Genomic DNA, 13,381 nt, shown 5'->3' on the forward strand with positions numbered 1-13,381 from the left:
TTCGTATCTTCCCAGTTGCTTAAATTAGTATGTGAGAATTTGACGATCGCCTCGAGCGGAAAACTGCGGATGCAACTGCTTTCCAAGCGGATTCGTTCCTCGACGCGACGAGCATCCGTGTCTGACGCAGTACGCCTCCGTGACTTAATCTACTGCGAACCTTCGTGCGGCTTTGTTTCTGTCTACGATAATTTTGTATGGTTGCAGCATAGGTTATATGCTCGTTTCGTTCATCCAAGTGTACTATAATCTTATTTATTTCGTAATTTCGTTAATATTTTATATATTTTTATTACAGACGATTGCTATAAAGTTGAAAAAGCCATTTTCGAATCGTAAAAAAATAACATCGTACATTCACGATAAAAGTTTCCTCGTTCCAGTAAATTTCAACTTATTTTTATTAGCTATATTTTGAAATTATCTATCCATCTTCGTGCGATACGAATTTCGTGCAAAAAAAAGTTTGTAAATTCGTGACTGATAATAAAACGGTAATGGTAAATGGTCTTTCAACAAAACTAAACAATTTCCTTTTTACCACTGTTCTTTCTCGGAAACAAGCGTAATCTATTCTTCCGTTTGATTACCTTGGGAAAGAAATCGATTACGTTTTCTTCTTCGCGTTAGAAACACGAAAGTCACGCGAGATAAATGTCTTGATTCTCCAATATAAAACTTGGAAAAAATGGATTATCTTCTTCGAAATACAACAACCATCGTGTCAATCATCGTTAATTCATACAGCAAATAATTATAATAAATAAATCGCAAGATCATCATTCGAGATGTGCATTTAATCGAGCATACTTCCAGTAGATTTTAATTTAACGAAACTTCCATTAAACCAGATTCCCCACGACCAATCCTCATCGCGAAACTTGGTCTGGAATCCAGGTTGAGATACCATTCAACGTCTGCCATCGCTTTTATTTCCGCCTCACGATCGTTCTCAGTCTCGTTCACGCCAACTTAACGAATCCTCGGAGAGACTGTTTACGAGAAATCCACGATTCTCCCCTTCTCTCACCCCCAAGTTCGATTAAGCCAATCGCATTCCTCTATACGAAACGATACGTCCCTGCATGTTTCGAACGACCTTAATCCGTAAAATTGAACGACCTAGACGACGAGACGAGAAACGAGCTTACTCTTTCTCCCACTGGCGAACGTGTCGGATATTTAAGACTTTATCACGAGCTTTATGCACCGGACGTGCCTCGACAGGCAAGAATCCACCACGCCTCGGTCAGAAATTCCTTCGCTTTATGACAAATACTCGCTACGACCCGGATTTCAAGGCTGAAACTCCCGAAACTGAAGCTTCGTGCGCGGCATGTTACACACCCACCCCCGTGACCGCAACGATCCATCGCCGTCACTGCCGATACGGGGTGGCGAACTTTTTCCCTTACCCTCCTCCACGCCTCGACGTCGATACGTACGTGTGCTCTTAGAGCGTTTTCGAACATTAAAGCTCGAACATTCCGCGGGAAAATCTGCGAATAAATGTTACGGACGGAACGGCTATTAGTTTTGCATGGGCGAGGGAGGGTAAAGTTGCGTCGGACTTGCTCGCCGTTCGAAAATTTACCGGTAAGTTTGAAGTAATTGCAAATACCGTAACTCGCTTATGAAATATTTACCAACTTACAGACTCTGGAATATTATTTTCATCTTTAATGTAAATGGTTAATGGATGGATGAGAAATTTCGTATGAAAATCGGATACTGCGATTATTTGATCCATTCTTTGTGAATTGAAATTTCTTTTTTTCCCTGTTACGAGAAGATTGACGATCAAAAGATTCCATGATCATGAAATTTTCTTATCCTTATTAATGTTCCTCGACTGTATCTATCATAACTTTGATATAGTTTGATTAAATACTAGTTTCATACGATTATTTTTTTTTTTTTTAGTATGTTTAAGTAACGACAATTGCAATCATATTCGGATACAAATATTATTCCTATCACTTAATATCTTATACGACTGATATTCACGAAAATCCTCTAATTTCGATCAATCGTCAAATCAATCCACGATGAAAGAACGAACAAAATCAGAATTAGACGGAATGAAAATAGCATAAAGTTTAATGTGCACATGTTTTCGAATGCGAAAACGTTCTTTGAAACGTTTCTTTTCATTGTTAGTCGCAGGAACGAACGCGAGTTGCTGTAAATACCGGCCAAGAAGTTTCCCCGTTTTATAAGAACACGGGAAATGATAGCGAACACGCGCTCAAAATGTGCGGTTCGTTGGTAAGAAGTACGTGGCGATAAATCCCGAGCGTGACCCGAGCCACTGGTTTTCCAGCAGCGTTTTGGTCTGCTTGCTCTGCACCACACGCTGGGCCACCGCTGAGAATCGAAATATTACCTTGTTCCAAGAGCAGGATAACCCGAACCGAATAATTCCGCGACTATCCACCAACAGACGATGCACGAATGATACCACGCTGGTCGAGATTACATAGAATCGATCAAAAAGCGCAATTTGACGTATTGGATGGATGGCCAAATGAAATGACGGATAGACGGAGAAAGAAATGATAAAATTTATGTGTAACACGCGAGAAGTAAGATTTGTAGATATTTGAATATTTTGAAAATTTGAAAAATTTGAAATTTATTTGCAAGTTTCTTGTCCATCGCGTGAGATTTATGAGAAATAGTTTGAAGTTTAAACAAAACTTGTTTAAGAATTTTTCAGAAAAGAAAATTTATCCGCAATTCTAATAGGGGCAACGTTCTAACCAAACGTTTATTTTGCAGCTCACTTTTTCAGTTGTTTAACAATTGTTTTTCGAATTAATTGCAAAGAGTAAAGAATCGATTCGATTTTGTCGGAGTTTCTGGCACAGATTCCAGGATTTTCACAGAGAAATCTAGTACAAACGAGTTTATAGAGGCTATAGAATAGCGTTTGAACGTTTGTTGTTTGCATCGCTCACAATTCAACCGGTTATGTTTGTGTTCCTAGAAGGAGCACACAAATATGCGGATTGGTGTTTGAAGTGGATGATGATTCGCTAGCTTCGGATGAGTGTTTAGATGCATTCGAACGAAAATGATTCAAACACCGTCGATGGAGATTTTAATTTATTTTGAGACATGTTCTTTGCCATTTATCCTATATTAAATAACGATAAAAGAAAAAACTACGTAAATACGAAAGAAAAATATTCCGAATATTTCACGATATATTTTTAAAGAAAATATTTAAAATATGCTTTGAGAATAAATCTTATATTTTAAAATCGCGTGTTGCGATATTTGAAGATTTCGTTGCCAAAAAGAAATTTTCAAACAAAAGAATTTCACTGCGGAATTTTATACTGCAAAGAGTTATTTCGAATCACGAAAGAATTATTTTGAAATTCTATTTCTCATTTTCATTTGTATCATGTTCGTATTTATCCACGACATCATTTATTTATTTCCTTTCGTGAAAAATAATAATAAGAATAGAAGAATAAATGCTATAATATATTATATAAATTTCGATAATTAAAAACGAAAAATTATTAAATTAAATATTTATAAATTATTCCACTAACTGTAACGTCCGCTGTGAGATTAATTTTTTTCATCGTTACTTATTTCACGTACTCCTTTGTGTCACACGAAGTAAAACGACGAAAAAAAAAATTGATCTCGGTATCAACAAACCAGCGTCGTTGAAAACACCGCCAGTTAATTAACGACGGTCTCAAAGTAATTTTATCACGAAACATTCCACGCGAACTTTGCACTCTCTTGCGTTCGTAATAATGCATACGCATCTGGCGAACTGCGCGAAGATAATGATACTTGATAAACCAATTACACTTTCCAACAGACGTGCCAACTCGTCTCCCTTCATGACACTAACTTTCGACCGAGTTAAATCCCAAAACGCGACGCGCCCTCTTCCCTCGATACGAATGAATTCGTTGTACGAATTAACGTTAAAACCTTGAAAACAGGCCGAACTTTGCATCCTCGAACTAAGCAAGTATTAAACTTTCTCATCTTACGTTTACGAAATACGAAATCACATGTAGAGAAGGAAGGAAGAATAGATCGTAGACACAGAACCTCTGAACCCCTGTTTCGCGTTAAACAATCATATCTGATTTGAATCGTGTGTCTCGGTCACACATAGAAGGTGTGTATAATCCATTCAAACGATACGTGTTTAGAAACCGCGTCCGATTCCCAGACAAAGCGTAATTAATTCTAAAATGAGACAGGCCACACATTGAATCGCAATTAACGTTACGTAGATCCAATTTTGCAAAATTACGCGTAGAATTATGCAAACAATGTTGCAAATGAAAATCTGCAATAACAATGTTAATTCGATCATATGTGATCATATCCTTTCGTGATAAAGGTAAGACGCGATAGAAGAGGAGATTATTGTTCGAAATTGTAATTAAACCTCTATTTTCCTTAACTCATTGTTTTGTCAAATTAAAATTCTTTGATTATTCGAATTACTGAAATCTTTCTTCCGTCAAAATTCTATATTTTTTATACATAAACTCGACTTTAATTTGGATCACAAATATCAATGAGAATTTTGAGAATTAAGTCTTCGATAATATCTTTAATAATCTAATCTTTATCAATTATTGACCAAATATAATAAATATCCCAAATTTTTTTATCAATGCGCATCAATACCAAGAAATTATTCCAAGATGACGCAGCAGAAAGCATGCGTGATCTCTCGCCTGCAAGGATAGTAAATTGGGAAGAGAAGACGACTAGTCGTAAAAACGCGTTGCCAGTAAAAAATCTCGCACGCATCCGTCGTCACGAAAATTCCATAAAAGTAGATGGCACGATTTGGATGAAATTCCGTCGAAACGGTACGATGAACACATTGCGAATTCGTCACCAAGCAACATCTTATCAAAGATTTATTAGATTTCCTATATTTTAAAATACATCCCATGGGTCAAATTAAATTCATTTATCGATTCACGGTTCGCGTGTCACGCCAATCCCTCTCATCGTTAATAGAACAATAATAGCCCCGCGAATACGTATTATTGACTGGTACACGATGAAATTATAGGATAGGATAATTGCCGCGTGGTAATGAACGAGAATGTTCGGTAAAATTATATTCTCGAGAGTTTTACGGTCGGCGCACAATGCACAATCTAGCGACCACTGTTGTCATGTATAATTCACGGTGTTGTAAATTATTGCTCGAATTCCTGACATCGTAAATGACGATCTTGTCTACCTCTATCACTTCTACGTAACGATAAACGAATCTATAATTTATCAATTATATTATTAATATTGATGAATTATAGGCTTTTCCTTTATAATTTTAAAATAATCCAACAACTTATGTTTTCTAAAACTTATTTCCACAACTTTTCATTATTACTATTGATGTTACAAGAAGGCAATTTCATTCAGAAAGTTAATCTGCCTTATATTTTTCGTAGATAATACTATTTACGATCATTTATAACTTGTGACTTATGAAATATAAACAAAAACGAAAAAAAAAAATACTAACTAAACTAATTATGGAGCATTTTTCGAGAAAATTAGAAATAGCGTTTCATTATGCGATGTGCGAAATTAATCCAACAGTTATATAAACGAATTAATATCACAATTATCATTATTGTTAATAACGAACGTAGATTAGCTTTACGTAACAAACGTGACTTCTTTTAATTCATATTGTTTTTATATTTGTATGCAATCTCGTCGCGGCGCTTTTATCCGGAGAACTACATTTACACCCAGAGAAATTGCACACTCTAATTAGAAACATGGAAATATCGGGAAGGGTTTTTCCAGTTTCTCCGAGAAACTTTTCCTCTCTCTCGACCGATGTTTATGAAATTTTACATCACTGTCCAATATTCAAGCCGAATTCGAGTATATCTCGCGGATGGAGCAGAGGTCGAGTGAAACGAGGATTTGAGTCCCGAATCGAGAGCCTCGGTTATAAGGCGTAACTGGCGGAAAAATCGAGGCCATTTCATAAATCCATCAAGAGCAGACGAACGCAACGATCTCGTGGAACGAGTTCGACGGAATACGTGGTCGTCGATCAATTTAAAGTACGCCGTCTCCGAAGGCATTATTCTCGACAAAGAGCCGCCAGAAACTTGCGAGTTTGGTTACCCTTAATTACACCCGGGCTCGGATGGAAAAGTTGAAATCTCAGCGTTCCCTCCCCGAGCGAAAGAAAGGAATACGAGGGGGAGGTGGAAAGGAAGAGAAGAGGGAAAGTAAAAAATCGACGGAAAGGGAAAAGGAGGAAAAAGAAAGGAGGAGAAGGGGCGGTGGATGATCGAAACGCGAGACATTATCGGCGTGTCAAGAGTTTTCAATAGTTAACGAGCTTTTGATCTGATTATCGAGGAAACTTTTCCAAGAAGTGACACAGCCTGCGCTCTCCAACAGGGAGAGAAATGGAATATAACGGATATAATTTCGCCCGTATTAATCTGACGAAACTTAAATAATTTATAATGGCCAGATCGAACATCGTTCTATGCGGATAACGGAACAAAAGTCGTCGTTATAAATCGTTATAGGTCGCCAAGAAAAATTGAAAATCGTCAAAGTATGGACGATTCGTTTGTTCCGAGAGAAGCTTCCGATTTTTCCACCACCCTATTCGAGTTCACCGACTATCTCCTCTTCTGAAACGCTTTATCTCCTCTCGATCGGATAACTTTCGATCGGAATTATTTATTTTTCTGTAGAACCACGCTCGGCGACACGAACTGTACCAACTTTCCTCGTATCGAACCTTCTCAACAAGAAATTCCTCTCCAGGTTGATTCTCTGGAATCGTTTCGACACGACCGTGAGAGACAACAAAACGGATCAACCTTTTCCACGGAATGGGGAAAAATATGAAAACAATAACGGAGGCGAGCCAGGATCGCGGTACGTACACATTTGTTACTTTGGTCGCGAGCGTAAAAATGGACCTGGCTCGTTTCTCAATGGCTCGCGGGTGTACAGTGGAAAAATGGAGAGATATTTCCTTTCCAGTATATGTGTTCTCAAAATCTGCAAACTTATGGAAGACATTCTAAATATGCCGCACAATATCGTACGAGCCTCGGTGAATTTAAGATCAGCCCTCTCTCCCCGGACAAAATCCTTTCGCTACGAATGCGAAATGTTTCCAATAAATGGCCGACCGATTGCTCCACTCGGAATAATACGCACGATGTTGATTATTAATATTCGTAACGTTCGTCGAAGATATGTATACGAAACGATTTTTCGCGAAACGATTGATTTCTAGTTTTCACGATTGGAATAAAAGAGGAATAAAGGAAAAATTTCGAACTGGAATAAAGAAAAATAGAGATACGTTTGTTTTTTTTTTCATCGCCGATATCAGTTTTTGGAATGGATAGTTTTTTGCGTTGGTTTAGAGCATTTTCCAATACTTTATAGCAACCAAATAACCTTTCTCTTTTCACATTTTTCGAATGATAGTAAAACGCATATATTGGAATAAACAAAAATTGAAGATACTTCTTCTTAATTTATTGAGAAGAATTTTAAATATAAATAATAAAGACTCTTTGAAAATCATTATTCATAGGTGTTTAGAAAACAGATATTGAAAAGAAAATATGTATTTTCTAAATAATATCAATAAGGAAGTACGAATTTAATATCGAAAATTTAGAGGAAAAAGTGAACGAAATCTTTAAGTTCGACTGACGGAATAACATGCACATAATAATACACACTATCCAGCTCGATGTATAACAATTCAATGTCTATTGAAGAATCGATATGGACATCTTGAGAGAGCACGTACGTTGCGTTAATCAGCATCCTGTACAATGTGTCTTTGTCTGCACGAAATCCGCATGCCCATCGATCTGTCGGACTAAACTCATAACGTTATGATCGACGTTATTGCAATCTGTAACTGCGAAATTGCACGCAATCGACGTGTCTAATCGACGTATCTAATCCTGTGCTACGAGACACGAATTCACAATTCAGCCTGACCTCAAAAAACCTCTACTAGATAGAGAATTTGTTCGAAGCAGATATCCTATTCCACGAGTTATATATAATAAAATATAATAAAACGAATCGAAATATCTCTTAATATTATTTCTTTTAAAATACGAATATTAATCTTTAAAGAAAATTCATTCCAAAATACATACTATCATCTCGAATACCACATGAAAATTTTTTAAAACAAAAACCGATACGATATTTCTTTTCAAAAATATAAAATACTATATCCTAATCCTAATCCTTATTTCCATTTTAAGAAGTTTTTCATAAAAAAATTACCGTTCAAGGATGCGATTTTTATTCCTCTACCATGCATCCGTTCTACGTTTCCTCTTTCATATTTGTCGACACGATTGTACATTGAAAACGGCTTGGAACAGTGGAATTGCAGGATTTGTCCATAGACAGAAACAGCCTTTAAATCGAACCGCAAGACGTCAACAGGCTGTTTGCTAGCGACATTGGGAACCGCACACGTACACGTACAAGGGCCAACTTTCTTCGTCTATGTGATTCTATCCGCAACTGCGCGTGATCGCGATACCAGGACACGGAAAACGGTATGCGGAAAAGTATTTACATTGAGCCAAGTGTTTTTTCTCAAAGTTTACCGAGCCGGACATTGTTTCGTTTCGCGAAGAAAAAACGGGTCAAGTGGCTTTTAGTCTGACTCCCAACTTTATCGGCGTATACACCAGGTTAAATCAGAATATCCCTTCCCTTCATCTCTTTGATGTATTCACATTTGATTCGCTAATTAAGGCTTTCAGCGAGTTCTGCACTCGAACCGAGAGCGAAAAAAGTCCGTGCGTTTTCTAGATAGGAAACACATGCTCATTATTCGTGAATGATTAAAGGAATGGCGCGGCGTCTCGTGGCTGCAAATCTCGAAGGCTGAATATCGAGAAAAAAAAAGAGAAGAAAGAAAAAAAAGAGAAAAAGGAAAAGGAAGAGAGAGAGGAGGAAAAAAGAAAGGAGAGACACGAATAAAAATGTGAAGAGGCATAATAAAAAAGGGAAAAACTGATGTTTTTATATACCAGATATACGATTCGTTTTGTCTACGCGCGTATTTCCCTCGGAAAGAAATAAAATATCGACGATTTTCCGATGCGAATAACGGGTCGCTCTGTAGCCACCACGATATTTCACGATTCGAGACCGACTCTGTTTTTCGCATGGTTTGCATAAAATCACGAAACTCTTGTTTCTCCGATACCGGCAAGAAAAGTTTCCCACGAAACGTTGATATCATTTCTGATAACGTGTCTATAGGTAACAATTTCAATTTTCCCTCCTACGCCCTACCCACCGATACCAATATCGATCGAGACCGGATGTGCGAGTTGACCCGGATAGGAAACCCGTTCCCGGAAAACGATCTTAAAACACAAAAGAAATGAAAACGACTGTATCACCGATTTGTGGATCTGACTTTCCATTAGCGAAATAGCGTTTCTTCTTCGGTTGGTCTCCACTTCTAGATACCCCTCTTACTCCTTTATCCCTGTCTTTTATTCACCCCCCTCCTCTCCCTTCCCCCTCCCTCCTTCCCGCCCTCCCTTTTTTTCTCCTCGATTTTATTTCTCGATTTTCGCTCGTTCTCGCTCGTGCCTCCTTTTTACCGGTCGTTTCCCTAGAAATTAAGTATCGCGTAACGCGGAAACGAAAACATCGTAGCCGCATTTAAGGAAGAAATACGCGGATAATGGTACGCTATTATGTTTGGCAAGCAATAATGGAACCAACAGTTTTATAAGAGTCGCCCCGTTACAGAATGGAGAGGAGTCTCTTTATTACGTTAAAGAACGTATACGGAGTTACGCCGATCGCAATATTCGTGGCTCGTTGCGGAACGCGAGTCCCTAGTAAGCTTTCCTCGAAAGCAATTATTTCGTAATGAAGAAATAACGGTGTAAATCACGTTACCGGGATCGTTATCGCTCCGACCGGAATTCTAATCGTTATTGCGGAACCGAAGATGAGGAAGATGTTTTGAGGGAAAATATTATACATCTAGCTCTATTATATTACGATTACGTGATAATTGGATATTTTCGTATTCATGATATTGGCTTTAATCGATTCTGAATCGTCGTAGTCGTTTCACATTTGCATGGATCTTTGTTGTTCGAACTATGATTGATATTTTACGGTAATCGATTTGCTCGCAGTAAGTTATAATATATATGAATATATGATACGAATTAGTATTGATATCTGATAAAAAATATTCGATTGATCTGACGAATGTAATTAAAATATTATAAGGAAAAGGATTAATATGTTATATTTGATGATCGAATTTTTGTTTTCATTCATCTGTAAAAATAAATAATTCAGATATTTATTTTTGAATAATTTAAAAATGTAGAGAGAATGCATATAACATATAAAAATAAATAAAATATCCCGAGTAATATATTCCATATAATATTTAAAATTTATGAAATTATAATAGTAGATGAAACGAATTTCTATGTATATCTTTCAATTCAAATATTTTAATCTGCATAAATATGTATAATAAAATTTTTAATGAATTTAAAATGAAATTTTATCCTTTGTAAAAATGATAATAAATCTCTTTCTAAAGAATTCATGATTTTTTATTTTCAAATTCATAAAAACACGATTTGTTGCATAGTAAACATATTAATCCTTTATAACCTAGATTTTCAATCTGTCGGAGCGACCTCCAAAAAATAGAATTTAGACCGATTGGCACCAAATATGCGCACTTTCGATGTGTGTGTCGTTACATTCCGTATCAATTAATTCGAAATCTGTTTATTTTTCTTCTTATATTTTTAATCTACGCAAAATACAAGAAAAAATCGATAGCCAAATTTCGAAGAGCTGTCATTTTTTAATTATCGAGTTTTTCTTTCCAAGATTTATTCTCTACCCTCTATAGATATAGTAAAACTTGTTCTAATTGAAATTTTTTGTTTCGTTTTCCAATAATCGAAAAAAATATAAAAAAACTTTTTTTTGAAACAATATATTCGGAGATTTATTATTCTCAATTTGGATTATTTAAGAAAAACTAAAACTCTACTCCTTAAAAAATAATTTTACTCCGTTTAAAAAAATTTAATAATTCTACTAAAATATGAATAAATATATGAGAAAAATAATGATGAAAAAAGTCATAATTTCTTTGCAAAGAAAATGCTAACATATTTTAAAAAACACGCCTTACAATAGAATACATTTTAGTTATGAACTTGCCGCGACCACTACTAAATTTCAAATGAAACGCACCTCTTCTTTGTTTCTTTTTCTTTCGTATTTTTTTCTTTCGCCGTCTCTTTAAAATGCGAAGTTTGTGATACGTAAAAGAATTCCTAGAATTCAGCGATAACAATTTCTAAGTTTACTATTATAACGCTCTACCTCTAACGCTATACCGTAAAGTAATGTTTATTTTCAAAATAAACATGGTAACATATGTCGTACACCATCCATAAACGGAGTGTTTATCATAATTTTTCCAAGAATCAGTTATCCAACCAATTCTATAACGCAATTTCAAATTCGACTTACCTAAATCCGTTTAAACGCCTGGTACCGATGCACGAGTCTCTGCATTTTGCCGGAGTAACTCGAGGAATCCGTGGAAGGAGATGAAGGCCGTGTTCCACGTCTCCGCGACAAGTAGACGGAAGAAATGTCCCATACACGTCAATGGATTACATGAAAAAAAAAAAAAATATCGTTTCACGCATTAGAAAGATTCTTTCATTCGTCACTCACGAATCAAAGCTCGTACTGAAGTGGCTACACGGCCACATCGATCGCTCACATATCGATCATATTTTCTAATCGATATATCGGTGCACACGAGCGATCGTCAGATCATAAGTTATGTCATAACTGTCACCGCAAAACTAATCAAATTTCACGTTACACACAACGTCACTTGATACATTTATCACGAGTAATATAAATCTTCTTTGGATCGAGGAATACGTATATAAATTGAAAACTGTGTTTCGTCGAAACAGTTTTAAAAAATACAACAAACCGTAATGATAGGATCGTCACACCACTTTTCTTACAACTTTTCGCACAGCAGGAGAACGATCATCGAACAAAACAAGGAACAAGTTCCGTTAATCTCGCGAGAACTGCGCGTGTATCTGAATTTTGGCCAACTGGTATCGAAATTCTCGAGACGAATAGTCGATAGGCACACGGCGTGGCCCACTCTTTAAACGACCTCGTTAATCGGCGATTCTCGCGACGAGGATGAGAAGAACACCCATTCGAAAACCGTGCGCGCCGAGGATCGGGCGGTGACTGAAACCACCATCCCGTCTCGCTCACTATAATCCCCTCTCTTTCGCTCTTCCAACTCACCCCTCCTATGTTCGCGCTCCTTCCCTCTCTTTTCCGTCGACAATGAACGAAATCTTCTTTTTCTAGTCGCCTCCTCGTCTCCCTAGCACTCATGATTTCTCTCTTACACCATCTCGCCATCTCCCTTCCATTCTGATCGTCTCTTTCCCACCGATTACTTGCACCACTTTCTTCATCTCTCTCATACCTGATTTCTCTTATCATTTCCCTATCCTCTACGTCCTTACGCTTCTTGCATTTAATCTATCTCTTTCTCACCCGCTAACCTCTTCTATCCTCCTCTCTATCCATCTCGGTTACAAGCGTGCATCCACCGTATAACCTGTCCTATTCCATCGCGTAACCTCACTTCTCTCGTTCGAGATACATATATACACCGACGCTTCCTCGTCGCTCTTTCGCGTTTCTCCCTATATCACGCGTGTGTGTAGCTTCTGTCTCTGTTTCTCGGTGTGCACGCGCAAGCATCCAACGGGCCAGCACAGAGTGCCACGCCTACCCCTTCTGTATATGTGCCACTGATGCGAGAGAGGCGCCTAATCTCGGACTTCCTGGAGACGCTCGAACTTGAGGCTTTTTTTTTTCCAGCGACACGGATCGCATCCTAATTCGCCTACAGGATCACAGATTACAGGGTTACAGGAACCGTACGAATCTCTTACGATGCCACTGATCCGCAACTTTCGAGACAACTCGATACAGACTCGATATTGAACTTTCCAACGATTTCGATAATTACTGGCTTAAAAGGCTTCTTAGCACGATAAATTGAAAAGATATCGAGTATAATAGTTACGAAAATTCGATAATTATACCAGAGATTAAAGATTAAAGATTAATGAAATATAATTTGGTCTTTTTCTATTAATCGTGCTAATGAATTATATATGTTATCTTTCGAATAAATATGTGAAAGTAATATTATATGGTGTGAAAAATTGTCTGAGAGATTATCACTATCTTCGATATATCGTTATTT

General features: G+C 37.1%; 1 protein-coding gene across 1 annotated transcript in view; it reads right to left on the bottom strand.

Moving 5' to 3' along the window:
- LOC102670730 overlaps nt 1-13,381 on the bottom strand; it is a 221,668-nt gene extending 208,287 nt beyond the window's left edge. The window contains exon 1 of the mRNA XM_031510434.1: nt 11,587-13,381. The gene's annotated coding sequence lies outside the window, so the exon portion shown is untranslated. The remainder of the gene's footprint in view (nt 1-11,586) is intronic.

This window comes from Apis dorsata, unplaced genomic scaffold, assembly GCF_000469605.1.
Source record: "Apis dorsata unplaced genomic scaffold, Apis dorsata 1.3 scaffold_3, whole genome shotgun sequence".
NCBI lineage: Eukaryota > Metazoa > Arthropoda > Insecta > Hymenoptera > Apidae > Apis > Apis dorsata.